Source organism: Rhagoletis pomonella, unplaced genomic scaffold (genome assembly GCF_013731165.1).
Source record: "Rhagoletis pomonella isolate Grant_MI unplaced genomic scaffold, Rhpom_1.0 Rhpom_scaffold_00001, whole genome shotgun sequence".
Classification (NCBI taxonomy): Eukaryota; Metazoa; Arthropoda; class Insecta; order Diptera; family Tephritidae; genus Rhagoletis; species Rhagoletis pomonella.
The window spans coordinates 70,580,720-70,606,364 of NW_023458555.1; the positions used below are offsets into that span (position 1 = coordinate 70,580,720).

Sequence of the window (25,645 nt, forward strand, 5' to 3'; positions counted from 1 at the left end):
TCATCAAACTTTCCTTCCAAAAAGAGAAGACAAACGAGCATACTTCAAAAGACATGCGTACATTTGATGCAATCCAAACAGAAATATTTAAAAACGTTATTTGAAAATGGGCCTGAATATCCACAAATGAATTTAATTCAATCCCATATGAATGATTGTTTTTGGTTGCAGAGGCAATTTTTTAATAACATGGATCCGGTACCTTCTATTAGAGACGTTCAAATAAATTGGCCATATGTATATATTTTATGGGGACTGCTTGTGTCAGCACTTTGAACAGCTTATGGACATCAACGCAAATATATTTTGTGAAAATTTCAAAAAATCGGTAAATAAATTTAAGAAACTTTTGGAAAGTAACAGGAGCAGCACCATTGACAGCGATTAAAAAATTATTGAAGGACTCGTTAACTATTTCGGAGAAAATCCAAATTTTCCTGTCGTTAACTTTGAGGTAAGTTTTTGCAACATGTTTAAATAATTGCATAATAATTTTTTTCTGAATCGTATTTTCAGGTTGGGATCACAATGGAAGCTCTACTAAAGCAATTACCGTCTAATTTTCCTCTCATAGCTATCATAGGTATGTACATACATAGGTGTTGAAACATATTTTGTTACTTAAGAGCGAAATACACCACACAAGCGGCTTGTCAAACATACTTTTCCAATTTTGCCATAGACCATGCAAACATGAGTCGTTCAAGCACAGAATTTTAGTTTTCTTTCGGTTAACAATGTAAAACATTTTAGTTTTCTACCATTATTCTCCCTTACGTCTTCACTTGGTGAAATTTCAGTTGCAATTGGCGATTTTACCATCCACATCGCAAGCGGTTTGATCAAACGTCAACATTGCGGCCAGAAAATCAAAAAAAATTGATTTTTGCTCAAATTTCCCTCAAGCGGTTTGTCAAACCTTCAAACACCCCATAGACAGCACAAATGGCTTGAAGCAAAGGGAAATTTCGCTTGGTTTTTCAAGCCGCTTGTGTTGTATATTTCGCTCTTAACACTGTGCGACAGTACTTCTCATACTTGAGAAAATTGATACATATGTATATGTGCCTCTAGAGCTGCAGATTCAATGCAATTGCACACATATCGCTCTTCTCAAGTATTGTCTCTCATACATGAGATAAAAATTTGAGAGTCGCACTTTTTGATTAGCTATCACACATTAATATTTTTATTTTATTTTCCAGAATCTGAAAGAGCTCACATAATCATTGAAAAAACTCCTGTGACTGAATACGCCGAATACGATTTCATAAATTTAGTTAAGGTCATCATTAATTATTATTTTGTCTTGAAATATCGCAGACCTTAGAGTTTTTGGCACGATTTTGCTTTAAGTACTATCCGAACCAGATCCGTGGTTCCAAAAAATATATATAAATAGCTTGCAAAAAGTGAATAACCTTATTTCAAAAATTAGAAATATGTAATATTTTGTACTATATACATATGAATAAATGTAAGATATCCAATGTTGATTGAATTAAAGTACCTGTTAACTAAGTCTTAACTAAGCTCTTAAAATCAATCACGCTTTCTTCTTGCAATCGCCGCTATGTTTTTCACGTTAAATTTTTCTCACAACAAAATAAAAACCATGTACAGTAGGCTGGGTCGATTTTGTATGGGGGAAAATAAAAGTCATTTGACCGCATTGTAATAGTAATATTATGATGTCTTAGGTCTCAGCCAATTGTTATTGGCCACGAAAGATTAATTTAAAACTTATCTTTAGCCCGCGCAATTGAATCAAAGTGTATGCATTTTGAAAATGAATCTTTGGCTTATAATATCTATGGAATGCGTTATTGTTATAAACAGGACGATATATCAAATTAAGGGATATTAAATTTAGAACCTCACGTTCATTTATCATTTTTCAATAAGTCTACACGTTTTTAAGACATTAAAATAAAAAATAAGAAAACTATGATTTTCCCTTATGAATTTTCAATTCTTCATTACTTCAGCAACCAAGTGAAAAATACCAAAAAGTGAGATGAGATTTATTTCAAACCTTTTAATGTTTTCGGATGTTTATATAATATTAAAATGACCATGGACTTGGTCACGCCGATTTGGTCAGTTTTCAAGATCGTGGTGAATGAATGTATTGTCAAAGAATGAATGAATGTAATGACAAGTTTTTGTTAGTTCTTCAATTTTCCCGAGTTATATATGAAGTTGAAAAACTTGATTCTGCTGGTTTTTGCTGTTGAACTAACTATATTTTTATAAAAAAAAAGACAAATTTGGTATGGAAAATATAAATAAAGAAACGTCCGGGTATTCATATCTTTGACTCTGGCTGTATATCTTTTTCGAAATGTTTTTAAGTTTTTTTTTTATGTTTCCACACTTGGATATGGATATTTTTATACTTTTATTTATAAAACTGAATGAATGAATTCTGTTTTACAATAAACTTTATTAAAAGATTAAGATTGTATTCGTATTCCAACTCCGTAATATGTATATCGTCGTTTAAAGTGCAAAACCGCGTATCAAGAAAATGCAAAACCGCGTATGTGAGGTTGTATAAATTATTTTCTGGAGAGTAAAAACACTCATATTTCAAAATGATTCTCTTTTTTATAAAGAAATCGCATTTCTGGCAAGTATATTTCAGGACGAATGGATAAGGTTTGAGCCAAGAGCTTGTGTGAGCGAATCCAAATTTTGGCAGCCAATGTCAGTTACGCGGTTTTGCAGAATGACGATACGCGGTTTTGTACTTTAAACGACGATATGTATTTTAACCACCTATATTTAAGCTAAAAAAAAGGTTTTATATTATATTCTTAATAAAACATTTAGATGCTTTATATATATGCATATGTGTAGTGGAAAATGCTAACAAATGTATTCTAGGAGCCATGAATGAGTGGGTAGGGGTTACAGGGGCTAAGGAGTCTGTGATATTACGCATATAATTAGTAAATTCAATAAAGTCGTTGTAAATTTGCGCATTTCAAATAGTAATCTTTACGCATGTGATTAGTAAATTCAGTAAAATCGTTGAAAATTTTACGCATTTTGAATAGCAATCTTTACGCATGTTGTTAGTAAAGGCTTTACGCATTCCGATAGTAAATATAAAATGTGCGTAAAGTCGCAATTATTAAGCGAGGCAACTTTTTTGCTGCCTTACAGCCTCATTGCGTAAGACGCAAATTAGGCTAAATTGTACGACGCGACCACATTGGCATTGTCTACTGTCGTGCTGAAATAAGTAAATGACGAAAATCGTCGAAAACTTCGCAGTGCTGCCAAGTTTTTCCGTTTTAATACACTAGTCGAGTGAAATTTCCAATACGATGCGACTCTCGAAAAACGACTTACATCCGATACAACTCTTGCAATGGGGGTGTTAATTTGTGTAAATTTACAGGATTTTTTCAACAAAGTTTACGGGGTGTACATATGTAGCTCAGTGGTTAACGCTTCTGACTTTGAACATCGATTACGCAGGTCTAGAAAAAAGAAGTTTGATGAGGAGATGTGGTTATCTCCGAAATAGCTGCTATAACTTCTACCGCTTAGACTTTGTTGCTTTTTCAATTTTTCCTAATAAAAATTCGTGGTACAAAGCTCAATAAAAAAATATCAAAAATAAAATATTAATAAGCCACAATAACATTGCCAAAAAAAATATTCCGACGAACTGATAACCTCCTCCTTTTTGGTTAAAAATAAGTTTTAAGTCGCTGGGACCTACCGTTTTTTGGGATTTTTTTTTTTTGTTGAAGGTGTTGCTAATTTTCTGCATATAAAAAATCGTCGAATTTTCTTCTTATGGAGTCATTATAATTAAAAAATAATAATAATAATAAAACAAAAAGTCAAGTCTTGTCAATATATGAGTGTCGTAAAATTATGATAAGAACTATATATACAAACAGATAAGCGTACATGTCTGATCATGTATGTGAACACGTTTGCACAGTTTTCACTATGAGGCAGGTTCTGCAGTTCACTTCCCAGTGAATTTCCACAAAATTCACCTTGAATCCAACATTCGGGGCTCCGTGTTTCACTTTACGAATTTTATTTCCACTTTCTTTTGGATTCCAGAATCTGCCTATAGAATTCGAAAAGTGAAACATAAACTCCGAACTCCGGATTCAAAGTGAAATTTGTTGAAATTCACTCCGAAGTGAATTGCAGAACATTACTGATAGTTTCACGAAAACCGTGCATATATTTTTACTTACACGATGAGGCATGTAAGTTTATCTACTTGTATATAAACAAGTACCCCAAGCGAATGTCTATATAAAAATTCAAGGAACTGCCTTATGTGTGAAAAGTACGGTGACCATCCGTCCTTTATTTTAAAGGACAGTCCTTTATTTTAACCCCCTGTCCTTTATAATTTTTTTCAAAATAAAGGACGCCTTTTGTCCTTTATTTCTTAAACTGTCCTTTAAATCGCCACTGCATTTTTCAGAGGTAAATTTTTAAACGCAGAATATGAAAAATAAAAATGTCCCTTATAAAATACAATGAAAACCTTCGCCAGTTTGTTTCGCACCCCACTTATTGGTTTCCAATTACTCAGTTATCTTTGTACAATCTATAAAACAGGGAAAGTTGTGCCCAGGATCATCTTGCACGCTGAGTTTCCAATTCCACTGAAAGAGAACAATAAACCTCCTACTACACAGTGGTTCAAAACTGGCATTTAGTGTTCGTAATTCCCCGGAGCCTGCATTTTTTACTTCATTTGATTAATTTAATTTTTTTTTATGAAAGGTTACAATATTTGCAATAGACCAGTTGAGCCTGATTTCTGAATTTTTATTTGATTATATTAAATTTTTTTGTGCAAAATGCAGAAAAAGTAGCAGTTTTAAAGAAAAAGTATTCTCCTATTCCAGTTAATAAATGTTACATAACAGAAACTAGTTGAAAACAATCGTATGGTTCACCCCATGATAAAAACATTACAACGTTTGACGTTTGCCAGCAATATAATTTTAAAATTCGAACTCAATCTCACACACACATTTTTAATCTCAAACAACAATAATCGTGAACAATTTAATTTTTTTTAAATGTTTGAAAACGTCAGAAAAAAATCATGGCCGACGAATTGAGAGAATGATTTTACGTTCTAGTGTTTTTATCATGGTTCACCCAAAACAAAAAAATACACAAAAAAAAATTTTAAATGTTATAAAAAATATGCACCAAAATAATTTTTTTGCATTTTAGTAAAAATTGGTTGAAAAATTAAGGCTCCGGTGGATTATGAACATTAAATTCCAATTTTGAACCAGTGGGTGCTGGCTTCGTCGCGCAGTATGAATTATGATAAACGCATTTTGGTAACAAAGGATTGCAAAGTCCTTGAAAAAGGTTTGGCTTCATTTTTCGCTACAGCACGGAACTTGTGCAATTAAATAATATAATTAACTGATAAATATTTGATATAAATTACGATATGGGTAAGGTACTTTTATCATACAAGCTGTATGTACGTATTCCCAAATCATTTTGAAAAAAATGTCCTTTATTTTACGTTGGTTAATATGGTCACCGTAGTGAAAAGTCACACACGAGAGTAAGAAACGTAAGCTTTAAAATATTTCGCAAACAAGTAATATTTTTGCATTGAATTTAAGAATTTTTATAGTGTTTTGAATCGTTAGGAATTGTCAAGAAGTTTTATGTACTTCGGTTAAAAAAATAGGCTAAAAAAATTATTAACTAATTTTATTTTTGTGTGATTTTTCACAGTTATATAACCGAGCTATCAATGGGCAGTCATACAAGTTCCCACTTCTACTTGACCATTGACGTACGTCAGAGAGAACATAGTCCTTTTAATAATGTTTTATATTTTTTTTCTGTGCTTTAAATACCTGCATTGGTTTCTTTCTTTATTACGATTTTTTGACCAATCTTAAAAAAAACTACTAGACACAAAGAAGAAAGTGTGCACTGTAATTCTTGACCAAATTTTCGTGATTTGGTTTTGATATTACATATATTCGTTTCAATAATTTCAAATGGGGCTCATTGGGAAATTTATATTTAGAAAAAATTCTGAAAACAGTAATTTTGTTTACTTGTCGGGCAATATTTTTTCATAGGGATATACATTGGATCCTTGGCTGAAAACTTCTGTGGTAAAATTTCCCCCCTACGTCTCCCTTATTTGCTATTTAAAGTCAAAGGGTAAGCTCCATCAATAGGGATTTCCAGCAGAAATGATCAACGTTTGGTTATAAAGAAAATCGATGCTCAAATAATTAAAAAAACTCTGACCTTTAATTAGATAAAAATTACGTAACTATCTTTGATTCAAATGCTTACAAAAAAATGGGGTGCTTTTTTAAAAAAATAACAATATTCTGATCCGATTAGGCAGGCAGACGCGACTTTGAAAACAGAATTTTGTTCAAAATTTTCATTCCTGGAAAATAATAATTTATATTTAGCTCCCTATAAGCACACATTTTTCTAACCAGTCGCAGAAGAAAGTATTAAAAATGGATTACAAAAACTTAAATCGATCCTCCAAATTCTAAAACAGCCGAAGGAATGAGAATGAATAATTTTTTTAAAAAGCTTTAGAAAAACCTGACACATCTGGTTTGGCTTGTAAGCCCTGTTTAAACAACGATCTCGCCATTATCTAGATTATAATTTTTTCTTAAAAATACTTGACATCCGCATTTGTATCCGCATCCGCGGATGTTAGCTGTTAGTTTAACGCATCCGTATTCGCATACGCGGATGTCTAAAATTCCACATTCGCAACATCCCTAGTATGTACATATGTATGTTTATACTAACATGAGCAAACAACATTTTGCTTGCATATTCCTGTGTTCTCTTTTCACTGCAAGAGTAATATATGTATGTATGTGGGTATATGAATAACGACCGCTTGAAATCGATCTTAAATTTGTACTTTCTCTGTAGAAATTTTAGGTCTATTTTATGTAGTTTGACTATTATCAATTAAATCGAATGCTTTGTATTGCACGCGATCCACGTTTTCCATTTTCAATCTCATAAATGGTTTATAATGACTTTTGCTAAAATTTCAAAATCAAAAGTTATCAAAACAAATTCTATGGGACTGAGAAATATTATTTTCAAATTTTTACTCCATTTATAAAAGCGTTGTATATTAAACAGTTTTTTTTATTTTATTTATTTCTTATGTTTTTTTAATATTAATTATTTTTTATAAAATTACTAGTAAGCCCGGGCAGCTGTTGTTTTGCTACACACCGGTACATAGGCAGGTTACATGCATCGTAGATATTATGGGTCTTCACACCGAAGCTTGGTACTCGGTAACTCAGTGTTCGGTAATATTTTCCCATGTATTTTGTGTGTGTAGAACACACCGGGGCACGGGATTTTTATACATTAAGATATGTAGCTCATTATCTAACAAAAACCAGACAAATTCATATTTTAAACTTTGTGCAAAAATTATAAAAATTCTGCAAAATTGCATCTAAATTTTCATCTTTTTAATCAGATTTTTTAATAGAATAAAGTGCATGTTTGAAGTTCCTATAAAATCACGTTGTTTTTTGATCATTTTTATTCTGAATTTATTACGCACTTTTTTCCATACAAAAAAAAATTGTCGAACATATTTTGTATGGAAGAAAATACGTTAAAAAATTGCAAAAAATCAATTTTTTAGCCACTTAAAACTTACACTTCATTCTACTAAAATTTAATGAGCTATAAAACTACATACTCAAAAAAATCTAAAAAATCTGGTTAAAAAGTTTAAAATTTGGATGCAATTTTGCAGAATTTTTATAATTTTTGCACAAAGTTTGAAATATGAATTTATATATTTGTGAATGTTATTGTGACTTATTAACATTTTATTTTTAATATTTTTATTGAGCTTTATACCACGATTGTTGGTTAGGAAAAATTGAAAAAGCAACAAAGTCTAAGCGATAGAAGTTATAGCAGCTATTTCGGAGATCACCACATCTCTTCATCAGTCTCCTTTTTTCCAGACTTCAGCAGGGATCGAACCTACGAATTCTATGTTCAAAGTCAGAAGCGTTAACCACTGAGCTATGTACATCCCGTAAACTCTTGTTGCTAATACATGTTCCTTATTCAACCAACTACTATCAAGTGCAACTGATTTGCCGCTATTTAAACTCGACAGCGTGGTTGTTGTTACACCAACTGCTATACAAAAAAGCAAAATAAGCAAATGGATGTATAGAATTGACAAATAGAAATTTTCACTGTGCCAATACTTTTGTTCGTCACTGTACAAACATCAGTATTTTTCGTTTCAGATGGAACTGTCCAATATTTGCAACCACCCATGGATGCTGATTTCAAGTAAGGTTGCGCATTCCTTTCGGAATAAAAGAGACTACTGCTTTGTATTTTGATATTTTGGAGTTCAGGGATAGTCGTACAATTACCAGAACAAAATAATCAAATTGTAAAATGCTGGCACGAAACCCGACATGAAAAAAATTGTGAAAACCAGAACCGGCCCTTTTGACATGACATTTTTTTTAATTACATATCGTCGTTTAAAGTACAAAACCGCGTAACTGACTTTTGCTGCCAAAAATTGGATTTGCTCACACAAGCTCTTGGCAGTTGATTAAAAATACCGTTTGGACTTAGAAAAGTAATAGTTATAAATGCAAAATTTCACATCATTTACTCACCCCTCTTCGCTACGAATAGTACATTTCCAAGTTTTCACACTTTATATAAAGTTCACAAAAAACAAAAACAATTTCATACAAATTTCTAGAAAATTTTAGAGTATGTAGTTTTGTACCCATTGAATTTTAGCCTGAAGTTGAAGTTTCAACTGCCTGCGTTGATTTTTGATATATTTTTTTTTAGACTGCTTTTGCTTTTGCGTTTTTTTATTTATATGGTTTATTTTATAGAATGAACTATATTTTCATAAATAAACAATGCAAAAAATTGTTCATGAAAATAATTGTGAATATTATATTAGAGCAAGGTGTACACTTTCATTTATCGTCTAGTGTATATTTAAATTTCGATTTTCTAAGTTTTTCGATTTTCAGCTTCTTTTTACGAAATTTCGCGAAAAGATTTTTTCGAATAATGGAAAAATCACACCCAAAAAATTTGAAGAAATAGAGCATTTACACCTATGTAATTTTTATACCCGAGCGCACTTGTGCACACGGGTATTATAACTTTGTTTACTTACCGGTTGTTTGTAACAGCTAAAACGAATAGAGATATGTATAGCCCAGAATGAAAAAAAAAATCTATTGAGCGGTGACTGTGTGATGTCGACTCGAGTAAAAATTGAGATATCTTAACGAAACTTGGTATGTTTACTTCTTTTCAGCGTAGGACGGATGGTATTGAAAATGGGCAAAATCGGGCAATAACCACGCCTACCTCCCATATAACGCTAGTTTTCAGAAATACGAAAACTGCGATATTTCAGTAACTACTACTATTCACTCAAAATTGATATTTAAAAATAGCAATATTATAAATTTTTGGAAAATGGCCGCCCACTTATGATTACATGTGTATATCTTGGTAACCGCTCCACCAATTTTTCTAAAGCTCGCCACAGTTTTTGGCCTTAGTAAAACATACCAGACGGCTTAAAACTAAAAAAATCGGGCATTAACCACGCCCACATCCCATATAACGGTAATTTGGAGAAATATGAAATCTTCAATAAATCAGTAACTACTGAAGCTAAGTTATTCAAAATTGATGTTTGCAATAATTCTTTAGCCAAAATACGTTTATAACAAAATCTTGGAAAATGTGGCACTGCTCACTTATGACCACTTATGTGTATCTCGGTAACCGTCCGATCAATTTGTACCAAACTCGGTGCAGTTCTGAACTTGGCACATAAAAGCAAGACGTTGAAAATTTTTTAAATCGGATTAAAATTACGCCCACTTTTCTTATAACGGTAAATTTCAGAAATCCTTAAACTTCGATATTTAGAAATTTAAGGCCGCTAATTTACTGAAAATTTATACTCACTTGAAAATAATAACAATTTTATTAAATTATGTTCGTAATACCACCCTCATATAACTATATAAGTATATGTATGTCTAACTGAACGTTCTATTGAAGATGTTTGAAATAGGGGTAAAACCACCCCTGATTGAAGGCTCCGAGGAGCAATCCCCTCGTGACGTTGTCACAATGAAGCCTCGACAGGCTCATATGGGGCCAATGAAAGCTGCCTACAGTAAGGGGCCAATAGTGTCAAACTGGGCTTCATTCCCGTTGACCCCGTCAACAAACCACTTGGAGCTGAGCAACTGGGTGACTTCTTGTCGTCTGCTCGAGCGCACATATCGTGACATGGCTACGGCTACACGCCGAACATATCAAGTCCAAGAGTGCTCTTGATATTTCACTCGTTGGGGAAAGTAGTTTCCCTCGGACACATATCATTCGGGGCTACTTCTCTCAAAGCACCCAGCTAACCCGAGCTGGACGTGCGGCCATCTACCAGTGGAGCCGCCGGGCATGCTGGCAGCTGGAACACAGCCATTACAGCAGAGGGATCAGCCGGGGTTAAAGCTCCCGAACCAATTCCGCGAGGCACCTTCGGGACAAGGATCCAAATCACTACCAAGCAACAGGCAAGCAACTGTGCGTCAACAGGGACTGAGTCCGTGACCTCGAGTGTGACTCGACAGCCCAGGTTGAATGCCGCCATTGGGCGACAAGAAGACGTGGCTTCCCAGCCAGTAAAAAAAGCCACTAACGTGCGACCAACACGGACCGGTGTTGCCAGGGAAAAGCGGTCCCGACGAGACAAAAAGGAGTGTCTCGTTAATGCGTCGCTTCAACGGAAGCAATGAGCACCTTAAGGGTGCTACAGGCTAACCTACATCATGCCAAGGGGCATCGGCCACAATTGATAGGTTAGCTAGCGAACGCAAATTCGCAATAGGTCTGCTGCAAGAACCTTCGTTTAGCGAAGGCCAAGTAAGAGGACTGGATAGTTCAGGTAGGATAATCTACGACCGGCGTGGGGTTACTCCCCGCGCCGCCATTTTGATTAACGACAGCCTCAATAGCACACCTCTTACGCCTTTTATTTCCAGAGACCTTCCAGCTGTAGCTGAGGTGTCGACGGTGGGTGAGGTGCAGGAAATTATTCTCGCATCCGCCTACTTTCCTGGTGACGTCCCCACTATACCACCACTGGAGTTGCAGCAGCTCGTCGAATTCTGTCGACGTACAAATCGCCAGTATATTATTGGTTGCGATGCGAATGCCCACCACACGGTGTGGGGCAGCTCCGATATCAACGAAAGAGGTGAGTACCTTTTAGAATAGCTTTTACAAAATAACACAGATTTTGCGAACAGAGCGATTTCCGATTGTTTTTGGAATTGGAAAGTCTCGGATGAAGCATCGCTCTCGGATCATCAACACATAGTATTCAAGATCCCAGGGCGATCTGAGCTACGAGGCTTGACTTTCCAGCCCAGGAAAACTGACTGGGCCCTTTTCAAAACATTAGTAAACGTTAGGGCAGACTCGTTGCTAACCACCATTGACTTAATCGACGAAATGGAGGTCACAGCGGAGCTGCTTAACAGAGTTCTTTCGGAATCCTTCCATGACAGCACAGTTACCTGCTCCACCTTGATGAAACGTAAGGTTCCCTGGTGGAACGGGGAACTGGATGCGAAGCCCAAAACTTTTCTAGTTTTTCAACAGGGCTAAAAGAACACATCAGTGCGACGAGTATAAGGGCTGTCTCACTGACTATAACAAGATTATTAGGCGATCGAAGAGGGATTCATGGAAGCGACATTGTGAGACAATTGAACATTGCCTGAAGCCTCGCGTCTGCATAAAATTTAATTAAAGGAGTCTTCCAATGGGATAGGCCTCCTAAGGAGGCAAGATGCCACCTTTACAATTAATAACAGGGAGACTCTAAATCACCTACTTCAAGTGCATTTCCCAGGTTCCTTGGTGGAGCATGATCTGATTACCCCTGCCTCCTCGGAACACAGATTCCCTAGAATGAGAATCAAAGCAGATCTGGCTCCACGTTTGACAGGGACAAGCTACGGTGGGCGGTAGAGTCTTTTGAACCTTTCAAAGCAGCGCACATAGGGACGAATCGACAATATAGGACGACAAAAATTTTTACTCCATATGTATTTGACAGATTTCAATGAAATTTTGTATTTAGGGATTTTCAACATCACTGATTTCGAATATTGAATTAAATTTCCAAAATTGATAATGGCGGGTCCAATATGGCGGACGATTTCTTTAAAAATGTCTATATTGTTATGAAGCTTAGTGTCCAGAGATTCTCATCGTCACTGATTTCGAAATTGATATTAAATTTTCAAAAATCAAAATAGCGGATCCAATATGGCGGACGATTTCCTCAAAAATGGATAGATTGTTCTGAAGAATATCAAAGTTAGGCGTTGGATGAATTGTTCAAATGAAACTCCGATATAAATTCATGCCTTTTGCGACGCGTCGGAAAAGGCATACGCGGGGGTGATATATTTGCGGGTAGAAAACAAGAAACTAGTTACATCACACCTGCTAGTAGCCAAAACAAAAGTAGCTCCGATTAAAAAGATTTCGATACCTCGTTTGGAGTTATACGGTGCAGTTTTGCTTGTAGATATGTTGAACTGTTTACGAAATGAGCTTCCATTTAAGGTCGAAAATACCTGCTGTTGGACAGACTCAACCATTGTCCTCTCGTGGCTGAAGAAGCAACCTGGCTCTTGGACGACCTTTGTTGCTAATCGAGTTGCAAAGGTTCAGGAAACCGTTGATTTTCGATATTGGAATCATGTCGAATCCAAAGACAATCCAGCAGATCTCGGTAGCAGAGGGGTATTTATATCCACAGGATTTGAAATCGAATGAGTTCTGGTGGTACGGTCCGTCTTGGCTTACCAAAGAAGAAGCGAATTGGCCATCATTGGATCAGGAAATCGAAGACACTACAGTGGAAGCAAAAAGGATAAACGCACATAGTACACTTGCATCGAACTTTGTTGAACCTTTGGAAAGATTTTCATCTCTTCCCCGTGCGTTACGCGTTTTATCTTACGTTTTCAGGTTCTACAACATGACTAATAAGCACACTCGAAGATTCCATTCTTATACATCTTTGGCCATTTCAGGAGAGGAGATATCCAAGATTCGTACTCGTCTTATTGTCTTGACTCAATCGAGGTATTTCGCTAGCGAATACAAGAATCTGTCGTCAAAGGTCCCGATTGATTCAAGGAGCAAGATTTTAACGTTGAACCCTTTTATTGATAGCAAAAGCGTTATGCGAGTCAATGGTCGCCTTCCGCAATTCTTTCTAACAACAAGAAATATCCAATACTTCTTCCGTATAGTTGCGAATTTTCCAAATTGCTAGTTAATTTTCCCCACATTATATCTCTTCATGGTTCTAATCAATTAGTTTTCCCCAAAGGCTAGGAATCTAATAAAGGCGGTTATAAACAAATGCAAAACTTGTGTTATCTACAAAGGGAAGGAGCAATCTCAAATCATGGCTGCTCTCCCAAAGGAACGAACCATTCTATCGAGGCCATTCGAAAATACTGCTGTCGATTTCGCTGGCCCATTCGACATTAAAACTTTCACGGGCCGAGCTTGTAAAGTAACCAAAGGATACGTATGCCATTTTTATGCTTTGCTACAAAAGCAATTCATCTGGAGGCCACAAGCGATCTGTCATCCGAAACTTTCCTGGGTGCATTCTCTCGATTTGTCTCTAGGCGAAGTTGCCCAAAAAACATTTTTTCTGATAACTTCTGAACTTCGTGGGTGCTTCAACCAGTCTAAAAAAGGACTTTCAAAAATTCCTCCTCTCATCGAAAGAGTCCGTGTGTAACCTGTACAATCAGCAGGAAGTATCTTGGAGCTTTATTCCTGCTGGCGCGCCCCACATCGGTGGATTATGGGAGGCCGGAGTTAAGAGCTTTAAGTTCCATTTTAGAAGGGCCGCGTCGTCCTATAAATATACGTTTCAAGAGTTTCAAACATTACTCTGCCGCATCGAAGCTTGCCTTAATTCAAGGCCGATCTCTCCTATCTCGAATGACTTTGCAGATTGTGCAGCGCTCACACCTGGTGCACCGCTTCTTTCGCCTATTGAGCCTTCCATCGAAACAAATCCAATCTCGTTGATTAATAGGTTGAAAGCCTTAAGCCAACAACTCTCAATTCGATGGAAGGAGGAGTATTTAAAGGAGCTTCATAAACGTTATAAGTGGAAGTTTCCTCAAACCGACATATCGGTTGATGACTTAGTAGTCGTGCGTCACGAACATCTTCCGCCTAATGAGTGGCGTTTGGGAGGACCATACCAAGGTCTATCAGGGTAACGATAAAAGAGTTCGGGTAGCAGACATTCGCACACAGAAGGGAATGATATCGCGCCCCATTGTTAAATTAGTCGTCTTACCACAGTAGATGACGTTCTCAATATCACCCTATTTCACACTTTTTCAGCTATAAATAATGGAAGTCGTAGAACTCTCGGAAGCAACCCACACCTCACGGTCGGACATACCATCATCTCCTCAGAGAGCAACGCATGCGGAGCAAAGACAAGTAGTTAGCATGTTGAAGTGCAGAGTTTGCCGCCAATCACACCCACTCCGTTTTTGCAAACGTTTTCTTAACGCAAATTATGAACAACGCCTGCGGTTAGTTCTTCTGCATAAATATTGTTCGCAGTGTCTGGCTTACTCCCACGCCACCAAAAAATGCAGTAGTTCTGGGTCGTGCGCACATTGTCATGAGCAACATCATACTCTGTTGCATTTCAATACACGCCTTGGCCCACGTCAACAACCGACGTCCCTTTTAACGCAACTATCGGGCATGGTCACCAATTTACCAACGTGCGCAGTATATGTGCACATCAGTCAACAAAGATTCCTTACCCGCGCTCTGCTCGACCCTTGCTCCCAGACAAGAAAGAATGCCGGTCGCTGCTGATCAAGAAGCTGCACGTATCCACGTTGCCTGTTGCAAATGTGGATATGTGTGAGCTCTTGATTAGCTCGTCAAACGACGCTGGCATTCGCTTCACAGTATATACAGTAGGCATATAACAAATGTTGACGAAAAATTTGGCATACCACCACGTGGTGGCAAATATTGTACAAGTAATGAATATCACTTTTTTAGGTGATTTCGGTTCAAAAACGTTCCGCGCAAAAATGGATTTCTAAAAAAAGTCAGATTTTTTTTTAATATTTTTATTTTTACATTTTTGTCAATTGTTATATGAAATAAGTTTTAAGTTTAAAGTATGTGATGATTTACACAATGGTAAAATGTCTTGCACAATTTTAATTGCACGCTCTGCGCAGATGTTACTTCGCTGAACTTCCTCAATAGCTGATGGTTTATTTACCCAATGTCTGAGAAAACATTCATTTGCTTTTGTGAAGCCGGCCAGTGATTTCTGTAGTGTGGCGGAATTATTTTTGTTGAAAGTATGATCGGAAAACCAGATTTCGCTCCAAGCACCGCACACAAACTTACAAATAGGATATAATTTACTGTGTTATTATTATTTGACTATGCGAGTTCTTGAATAAATTGCTTTTTCTTTTTTAAATTTTTTAATATTGAATCAGAATTTTCTGAAGAAAAATTAGTTTGGGGTGGGTGGGGCACTTCCCTTAGGTCCATTAAAAGGCGTTTGGAATAATAGGAAGATTATTAGTTAAATAAATATCTATTATTATGAAGAAAAACGTGTACACTGTACAAAACTTTTTTTGTTTTTTTCAGCAGTTCTGATAAAAAAGTAATTTCGTTTTGCGCGGAAACTTTTTTGCAATTTCGCAAAAAAAAAATAATGGTCGGCGAAAATCCTCGGACTGATCCCTCCGCGAGGGTGCCGGCTGGAAATGGGCACTATAGAGCAATCCCGTGCGATGTCGGGAGGGTGTCCAGCTAAGATCAGGGATCAGTGCTGTGTGCTTATGCGTTTTCATCGCTATGCCATACGGAAATGGTCTTTGATCGTGGTCTGGAGGTAGGGGCTGGATCAAGGCGTTACGCGTACCGTACTGAGGATCAGCCTGGCTGGGAGCCCCTAAATAGCCCAGTCGCTAACGGAGCCCTCTGGGAACCAGGCCGCACCCGGTTGCATTCGATGGCCTTACCCTGGGTACTGCGGATCTCTGCCTGGGGCCGACGAACCCTTTCTCCGCAACTCGTGGGAATATGAGCGAATTAAAGAACAAACCAAAATCAACAACAACGGAAATTGAGACCGGCACTCATAAAAAGTCGGAAGGGCAGTTGCCCAGACACCATGGGGCCCATGCGATGCAGGGTCCCTCTACTAGCCACGACGTGGCCAGCACTAGTGGGGTACGTAAGCCTCTGGCGATGCCGGGGTCAGGCGTATCCACAAAAGCGGAAAGGAAGAGGGTGGGGGAACCGAAACGGGATTTTCCCGGCACCAGTGAAGGCAAACCTGGCTTGCAGCTTGCAGCCCCAGGGGGCGCCAGAGCTGATGCGCGGGCCCCGCCTCCCCCTACTCCTACGGCATTTACAAGGCCTGATGACAGGCCACCACCAAGCGCAGCCATTGCCAAGCACAGGAAGGCTGCCATGAGGATCTTGAAGAGATCCGCATTAACCCCGGACCTATGTAGCAGGGCGCTGCCCTGTCACGTGGAAGAGATCCGGTCGGAGATAGCGTGGGCAATGACGATAGTGCCCGACTATCAGCTGCCGGTGCTCGGAGAGCCACCAGCTGCGGAAAAGCGCAATAGATCGATGGAGGTTGCGCAAAATAAGTCGAAAAGAGCCAGGACGCAAGGCCCCACCTTTGCTGAGGTAGCCAAAAATCGGATCCTCCTGGGTGTGCTCGATGAGAACCAGGAAGACGAATTGGCACTGAGAGCTCATTGGAAATGGGTTAAAGCGGAATTGGCGAACATCTGCGTCAGCGTGCTTCGGGAGCACCCCGGACCACCTCCGATATGCCGGGACGCAGGTTGGTTCCAAGGTAACGTCAAGATCGTCGCGTGCGACGATGAAAGGTCGGCGGGCATGTACAAGAAGGCGATGGCCATGCTGGGAGAGGTCTACCCCGGAGCGATGCTACGGGCTGTGGACTTCAAGGACATCCCATCCAGGCCCAGAGCAAGGGCATGGATACCGGCCAAACCGACCGAACCAGAGAGAGTGCTTGAGATTATAAGGCTCTTTAATCCCGAGTTACCCTCTCACAATTGGAAGGTGGTGCGGCTAGAGCACAGCACAAAGGCGACTCGTCAGGCGGTCCTTTTGCTAAATAAGGAGTCGTTGCCACTCCTCGAAAAGACTGGGGGCGTCATCAATTACGGTTTCGACACCGCAAAGATAAGGGTGTACACGAACGCGTCCTCCAGATTAATCTCCACTACAGCAAAGCAGCGTCGGCTGCACTGCTGCTCCAGCTCTCCAAGGGGGGCAGCAGACATCGCCCTCATCCAGGAGCCTTGGGTGATAGGGCATGGAATATGCGGGCTGAAGTCGGCAGAGCACACTTTGATAAGTGGAGCTACCATAGGTAAACCAAGGGCCTGCATCCTTGTTAGTACCAAACTAAAAATATTGTTTCTTCCTCAGTTCAGTGACGAGGACACCACCACCATCAGTCTGGAGGCGAACGGACGACAAATAAGGCTTGCCTCGATGTATCTGGCACATGACAGGCCTGTTCCAACCCTACCGGTCGAACATTTAGTGGAGCGCTGGGACGGGGCCCTGATTCTAGGAGGTGATGCAAATGCACACCATAGCACATGGGGAAGTGGAGACATCAATGAACGGGGTGAGTCACTCTTTGAATTCATACTAAAATCTAACTTAGTTATAAGTAATAGGGGTAGCGAGCCTACCTTCATAACGAAGAGCAGAAGAGAGGTCCTGGATGTTACCCTCGTCTCAGAAGATGCGGAGGTCATGATCAGGAACTGGAGGGTGCTTGATGAGCATTCCTTCTCTGATCATCGCTTCATCCAATTCGACTTAGACGGGGTCCCGTCCAAGGTACCTGCCAAAAGAAATCTAAGGAAAGCCGACTGGCATAAGTACAGAAGAGAGCTTGACAAACGGCTCTCAAGAACCACACTAGCAATTCCAGGAAACTCTAGGGACCTAGACAGGCTGGCAAATCGCTTTACTGCGGCATGTGGCAAGGCTCTGGATCAGGCCTGCCCCATGGTAAAGCCGAGAGGCAAAAAGAAACCACCTTGGTGGAGTACAGAGATTGACGAGGCCCGCAAAAATTGTCGTAGAGCCTTCAATCTCGCAAAATCCTCGGGAGGCGATACGCAATGGGAAATCTATAAGTTAAACTTGAAAGATTACAAGAAACTACTAAGGAAGAGCAAGAGATCCTCATGGAGGAACTTTTGCAGTGGTATGGAATCCGTATCAGAAGGTTCTAGGCTCAGGAAGGTTCTCTCTAGTTCACCTCGTATCGCCCCGGGATGCTTGCTAAGATCCGACGGAGCGTGGACGGAAACTGGGGAGGAATCCCTGGACCATCTTCTGAGCACGCACTTTCCAGGCGCCACCGAGCAGCCATTGTACGGGCCAATAAGAAATAGAGGTCAACCGGTTACGGTAGACCTCATCACCAAAGAAAAACTGATGTGGGCAATAGGGTCCTTCAAGCCTTACAAATCTGCGGGTCCAGATGGTGTTACACCGATTCAGCTACAGCAATCTATGGAGCTAAGCTCAAAATGGCTGTATGTTATTTTTAAGGGAGTCCTCACTCTCAACTACATTCCGGAGACCTGGCAAAGGTCAAAGGTTGTCTTCATTCCTAAAGCGGGAAAAACATCCCATACTCGCGCCAAGGATTTTAGACCTATCAGTCTATCATCTTTCCAGCTCAAGATATTGGAGCGACTGATTGAATCCTTTCTTAGGGAATCGGTTGCAGGCAAGCTTATGGCTTCGCAGCATGCCTATATGAAGGGGAAGTCCACCGAAACAGCGCTACACGAAATCGTGTCGCATATTGAGAAATCCCTTGCGATAAAGGAATACACCTTGATAGCATTCTTAGACATTTAGGGTGCTTTCAACAACATCACACCTGAAGCAATCACATCAGCTCTAACTGGTCTGGACATCGACTCACGGCTGGTGTCGCTTATACGACAGCTGCTAGTTGGCAGGGTCGTGCGGGCGGAACTGGCGGGCGTGTCGCTGGACAGATACGTTTGCAGGGGAACCCCGCAGGGTGGGGTCCTCTCCCCCCTTCTTTGGGTCATGGCGATTAATGAATTATTGCAGACCCTGGAAGGGGGGGGAGGCTCCAAGGTCATAGCGTATGCTGACGACCTTGCGGTGGTTGTGAGTGGAAAATTTCCACAAACTCTTTGTGACATTATGCAGGACAGACTAAGGTTAATCGAGAGATGGACCAAGGAAAAAGGTCTGGGTGTTAACCCAGAAAAAACGGACCTGGTGCTCTTTACCAGGAAGTACAAAATCCCCTCACTTCAGCTCCCTGCCATAGGCAATAAGATTCTGAAGCTAGGGGAGTCTGCAAAATATCTAGGCGTAGTCCTGGACAAAAAGCTTAACTGGGCGCAAAATATACAAGAGCGTGTTAAAAAAGCGACGGTAGCCCTCTACAGTTGCAAGGGGGCGATTGGGCGTAGCTGGGGGCTGTCCCCTAGCATCATGTATTGGTTATACACGGTAGTTGTTAGGCCGATTCTATTATATGGGGTCTTGGTATGGTGGCCAAGTCTCAACAGGAAATCTACAACTGAAGCACTCCAAAAGGTGCAAAGAACTGCGATGCTCTGCATCTGTGGGGCCCTGCGCACAACTCCATCGGAGGCTATGTGCGTGCTCCTCGATATTTTACCAATTGAAATTGTTGGAAAGCAATCAGCGGGGTGTGCCGCCTTGAGGTTGAGGGAACTACCAGGCTGGAGGGACACTCAGGAAGGCCACACCGCAATCTTAAAGGACATAAATATACCGGACACGGATTACTGTGCACCAAGGTTGAACTTCACAAAGAGGTATAGGATTTCCATTCCAGATAGAAAATTCTGGTCAGGAGGGGCTCCCGATGACAATGGATCACTCCACCTCTACACCGATGGCTCTAAGCTAGACGGCAAGGTAGGAGGGGGGGTCTTCTCGGCCCGACTGGGGCTGGAAATATGTTTTCGCTTACCCAACCACTGCAGCGTCTTTCAAGCTGAGGTCGCTGCCATACAGGAAGCGGTTGAACACCTACGTACAAGAGAAGTCATTTATAACGATATCTTCATCTACTCAGACAGTCAGGCCGCACTCAAAGCGCTCGACTCGGTCACATGCAGTTCAAAAACCGTAGCGGACTGTCGCAGATCTCTAAACGAGATGGCTGAGCAGTCTGCTCTTCACTTGGTATGGGTTCCGGGGCACCGGAACATACCAGGCAACGAAAAGGCGGACGAACTTGCAAGAGAGGGCACATCCGCTCCACTTTCGCAGGCCTGGAAGGGATTAGGCATGCCGCTCGCTACCTGCAAGCTCATTCTAAGGGATCTGTCTCTTAAACTAGCAAGGGAAAGGTGGGATAGCCTCACCACTTGCAACAACACGAAGCTTACATGGCCTAAATGGGACAAAAAGCGGTCGAAGGATCTCCTCATGCTGAGCAAAGGAGACCTAGCCGCAGCTGTGGGTCTGCTAACAGGCCATGTTGCTATCGGGGGGCACGCGGAGAGGTTAGGGATCCCCCATAACGACTTCTGCAGAAGCTGCAGAAATGAGGAAGAGCCAGAAACCTTGCGGCACCTGTTATGCGAGTGCCCCGCACTTTGTAGAAGAAGACAAAAGTTCATGGGTTCAGGATTCTTTGAGGACCTAACCGACATAGCCGAAGTAGGCATACGGCAACTTCTGGGTTTCGCAAAATCCACACGATGGTTTGAGTAGGAGGGTTCTAACGATCCGCGTGGTATCACAACGGGCCCACAACCTAGGGCCTATGTGTGCTAGTGGGGTCACTGGCAGCCACTTTAACCTAACCTAACCTAACCTACTCTTTTATGCTCTATTCGACTATGGTATGCCGTTTTTCGTATTTGCAAAAATTGTAAAAAGTTATATGCCTAATATACAGTAATAAACCTTTTCGCAGTTTTTCACCATTTGGTCCCCGAGGAGTACTTTTGGGTTGTGTGCAGCGTTTTCGTTATGCGCGCACGGCAACACTTACTGTGGGGAATTTCGCCTCATGATTAGAAAAGTTCTTTTCGAGGATAAAATATACATAATTATGTGTTATTTATGAACAAAATGCAGGTTAAGTATAATATTCATGATTTATCTTGGACCAACACATATAATATTCAACTTTAATGTATGCTGATATTCATGCTTAATGAAGAATAATATGTATTAAGTTCATAATTAACGCTTGTGTTTTATAAACTGGAAAACTCAAATAGTAATTATAGCACTGAATGGAGTTTTCTTAAATGTAAGTTTAAAATTAAGAAACAAGTCCATTATAAGATTATATTTTTATGAAGAACGTACATTTTGTGAAATTATGAAGCAAAACTCTAAATTTCCGAATATATGTAAGTCTTTATTAAAAAAAAACAAGGTTTGTATAGTTATATAGACCCCAATGCCTGCCAGCGCATCCGCCCAGATAGTTCATTAAGCACACCCAAGTTCGATTGATCTACAAGTTATAAGCGTTTTCAGCATTTAGCAGTTCATTATCATGTACGGTGTAATATAACAAGTTATACACTGAACTATGATAATCTGTACTAGCATCTATAATAATAGACAATAATTTGCAACATTTTTACACTTTTGCAATTATTTTCGGTCATTATTACACAGTCATGACTTGTGCCACTCTGCCATAGTACGGTTGTTGCTCCCTTTCATACCACAGTCATTTTGTATACAACTCTGAATGAACAAAATGCATACTCCTTCTCATTATCAACCCTGATCAGATTTTACTCCCGAGGAGTACTCAAAAAGGTTTATTACTGTATATACTGTGATTCGCTTTACTCTGACTGCCAAGGTACTATCGGAAATTGGGCTGAGGACTCCAGCACGTCACTTGAATTCGCTCGTGGTTGAAAAATTCACCAATCTGAGATTGGCCGATCCAAATTTCCATACGCCCGCCGCAGTTGCTCTAGTGTTTGTAGGGGAGATCTACCACAAAATAATGAGGACGGAGGTTATTTCTTACCCCGGATGCCCTTTAAGGCACACGCCCCCTCATGGGCTACCTTTTTTTATATACCAATACATATATTTTATTGCTTAGGATTTACTTGAATGTAGATACTTGAAGAAGAATTTGCACCTATACAACCAAGGTACATTTAGATATATATATGTACATACATAAGAAATGAAGCTCAACAATTTTATTTGCACGCACAACTGAACTCCTTAGAAGTTTATCTTGTAATATGAAAATACTATGAATTATATGTATTTAATATTTGAATTTAACCTTTCTTTATCTTTACGTTTTTTTTTTTGCAATCCCTTAGCATTGCAAGGCTGGCGGCAATGTTGAAGCCAAAAGCCTTCAATGTTTGGGAACCACTGGCAGTTTCCTACACAGTCGTCAGCTACAAAGCTGCACTGCTGCCGGAAAACTACCGGTGGCTTTCTTTCGAACTTGGCTAGTATTTAATGCCGGTTCCGTTTAAACTGGGGTCTTATTCTTGTCAGACAGCAGTCAGCGGACCGGAGTCATCGTTAAAAGAGGTAAACATTCGTTTATAATACGCTTACCTACAAGCAAATAGATACCTTATCATATACCTAGATTGTCATCTTGAATTTGAGAACAAATATACATACATATTTCTTATTTTTGCTAATACAATTGTTTTTCTCACTTTTCCTTGTGGTTTCTCAACCTTGTTGCGAGTTCGCACCAGCAATCATATAATTTCGTCCCAAACACTTGGTATCCAGAGATTTTCGTCCTCACTGATTTCGAAATTGATATTATAATTTCAAAAATCCAAAATGACGGATCAAATATGGCGTCCAGAACAATAGGCGTTCTTACCTTTAGCACCATCTGAACCCAATTTGAATGTCTTCAAAAATTTATAAATTTTTTTTAAGCTTGGTATTTACTACATATGTATTTGACGGATTCCAATGAAATTTGGTATTTAGGGATTTTCGTCATCACTGAACTCGAATACTAAATTAAATTTCCAAAATTCAAAATGGCGGATCCAATATGGCGGACGATGTATTAAAAAATGTATAGAGAGAGCTTTTCGTCGTCACTGATTTCAAAATTGATATTTAATCTAAAAAAAATCAAAATGGCGGATCCCGTATGGCGGACGATTTCCTCAAAAATGGATAGATTGTTATGAAACTTGGTATCCAGAGATTTTCGTCCTCATTGATTTCGAAATTGATATTATATTAATAATTAATTAATTATTTAATTAATTTAAAAAAAAGTGGTCCGCCATATTGGATCCGCCATTTTGATATTTGCAAATTTAATATCAATTTCGAAACCAGTGACGACGAAAATCTCTGGATACCAAGCTTCATAACATTCTATACATTTTTTAAGATATTTTCCGCCATATTGTATCCGCCATTTTGAATTTTGAAAATTTGATATCAGTTTCGAAATCATTGACAGCGAGAACCCCTGGTTACCAAATTTCATTTAAATCTGTCAAATACATATGGAGTTAACATTTTTGTCCTCCTATATTCTCGATTCGTCCCAATAAACAACTTAAGAAAAAGATGATATATTTAATGAAGGGGTAAAAGGAGAGACGAGTTCGTGATATTTTTACATTGGCAATTTGTTGGATATTCGAACCGTTGAAGATAAATTGCTGTACTCGATGGAACTTTTTTTTAACTCTAACAAATGTAAGAATTTACAATTTTTTTTTTAAATCGCAAAATAAAGTACATACCTCACGCCTCACTTTCCATTTTGACAAAACTAGTAGTTGTTAATAAGAATAAAATGACAAGCGAAACTATTTTATAATCGCTTCAAACAAAAAATTATTTAATTTGACGCACGATAGAAAATCCAACTTTGCGCTTCTGCTAAAGCTGCTGCGTTGCGTTAAAATTCAAAATTTGTGTGTTACATTGTGGACTGGTTTATAAGTAGTATTAGAAAGGAACGTATGATAAGATTTAAAGACTTGTTTTTCTATTTTTGGCGTCGTAATTAGTCACTTTGTCCTTATGTGCAGCGGGTGGTGATGGGATCTTCCCAGCACTACTCCAAAGAAGTATTGAGGATATAATTGATCCCCCGATCTGTATATTTAGGACTAGTTATTGCTGGGAATACATACGGTATGCTTGGAGGAAGGTGTCCGTTATATTTGTTCAGAAATCGGGCAACATACCCCTTGACTTAGCTAAATCATACAGACCTATTAGCTTCACTCTCAAAACTTTAGAGAGACTCTTAGACCCCCATATTAGGGAGAGACTTAACACTTTCACTCCCTTACATCACACACAAATCGCGTATGTTAAAGGGAAATCAACGGATTCGGCCTACAGTATTTGGTTTGGTGACAGGTAATAAGATCAACGGAAATAAGGTCACTTGACTTTATTTCCCACCCTGGTGCCTTTTCAAAAGCGAAATAGAATCCATTGACATTATTGCTCTTTCAAACATTAAATTTGCTTAGCTTCGCGGCGGCCCGCGTCCGCGCGCCACAGGACGTCACGCTATGCCGCGCCCCGCCCCCTTTCCCCTCTCCCGCGTTCTGTAACGCAGGTAGATTTATTTTTTGTATACGTTGAAATAAAATTTTTATATATTTTACATATCAAGACCTTATATTCAATAATACCCTCTATCTGCACACTTTACACAAAGATGAGATTCTGATAGGTGACAGGTAATAAGATCAACGGAAATAAGGTCAATTGACTTTATTTCCCACCCTGGTGCGAAATAAAGTCAATTGACATTATTACCTTTTTAAAAACGAAATAAAATCCATTGACATTATTCCTCTTTCAAACATTAAATTTGCTTAGCATCGCGGCGGCCCGCGTCAGCGCGCCACATCGCGCGCGCAGCGCTCGCGCTCTCGCCCCGCGTACCCCGCACGACCGGCGCACACACCACGTCACGCTACGCCGCGGCTTTATTTTATTGCTAAATGTGAATGATTAAAAGGAATGACACCTTTTTTGGCACTTTTATTTTTCTATTTGGCAAATTTTGGCACTTTTTTATCCTCAATTTTGCACCTCATAACTAAAGATAGTTGGCAGCCCTTATTGGAACATTTCTGCTGTGTTTTGGGGCAACAACTTGTCTGCAGTAAAAAAGCATATAATTTGTGTTTCAAAAGTGTGTGAAAACCAATCTATTAACTTATATGATCTCGGTTCCGATATTAAATAATCAATAATTGTTTATACCCGCACTTAGGCACATTGGCTCGTTGTGTGTGCTATCTAATAAATATTGTCGTCATTCTCCTTAGCTGCTTTTAAATGATGTCGTCACAAATTGCTGGCGGAGACATGAATACAGTGTAAGAAAATTCCTTTT

The 25,645-nt window shown here is 39.3% G+C and overlaps 1 protein-coding gene and 1 long non-coding RNA gene across 2 annotated transcripts in view; one reads left to right on the plus strand and one right to left on the minus strand.

Annotated features, from left to right (window-relative positions):
• LOC118747431 (dihydrolipoyllysine-residue succinyltransferase component of 2-oxoglutarate dehydrogenase complex, mitochondrial) overlaps positions 1–25,645 on the minus strand; it is a 128,241-nt gene that overhangs the window by 9,955 nt on the left and 92,641 nt on the right. The window lies entirely within an intron of this gene.
• On the plus strand, positions 17,514–18,136 carry LOC118747439. The gene is made up of 2 exons (XR_004993959.1): positions 17,514–17,608; positions 17,668–18,136. It is a non-coding gene; the product is annotated as an uncharacterized LOC118747439 (long non-coding RNA).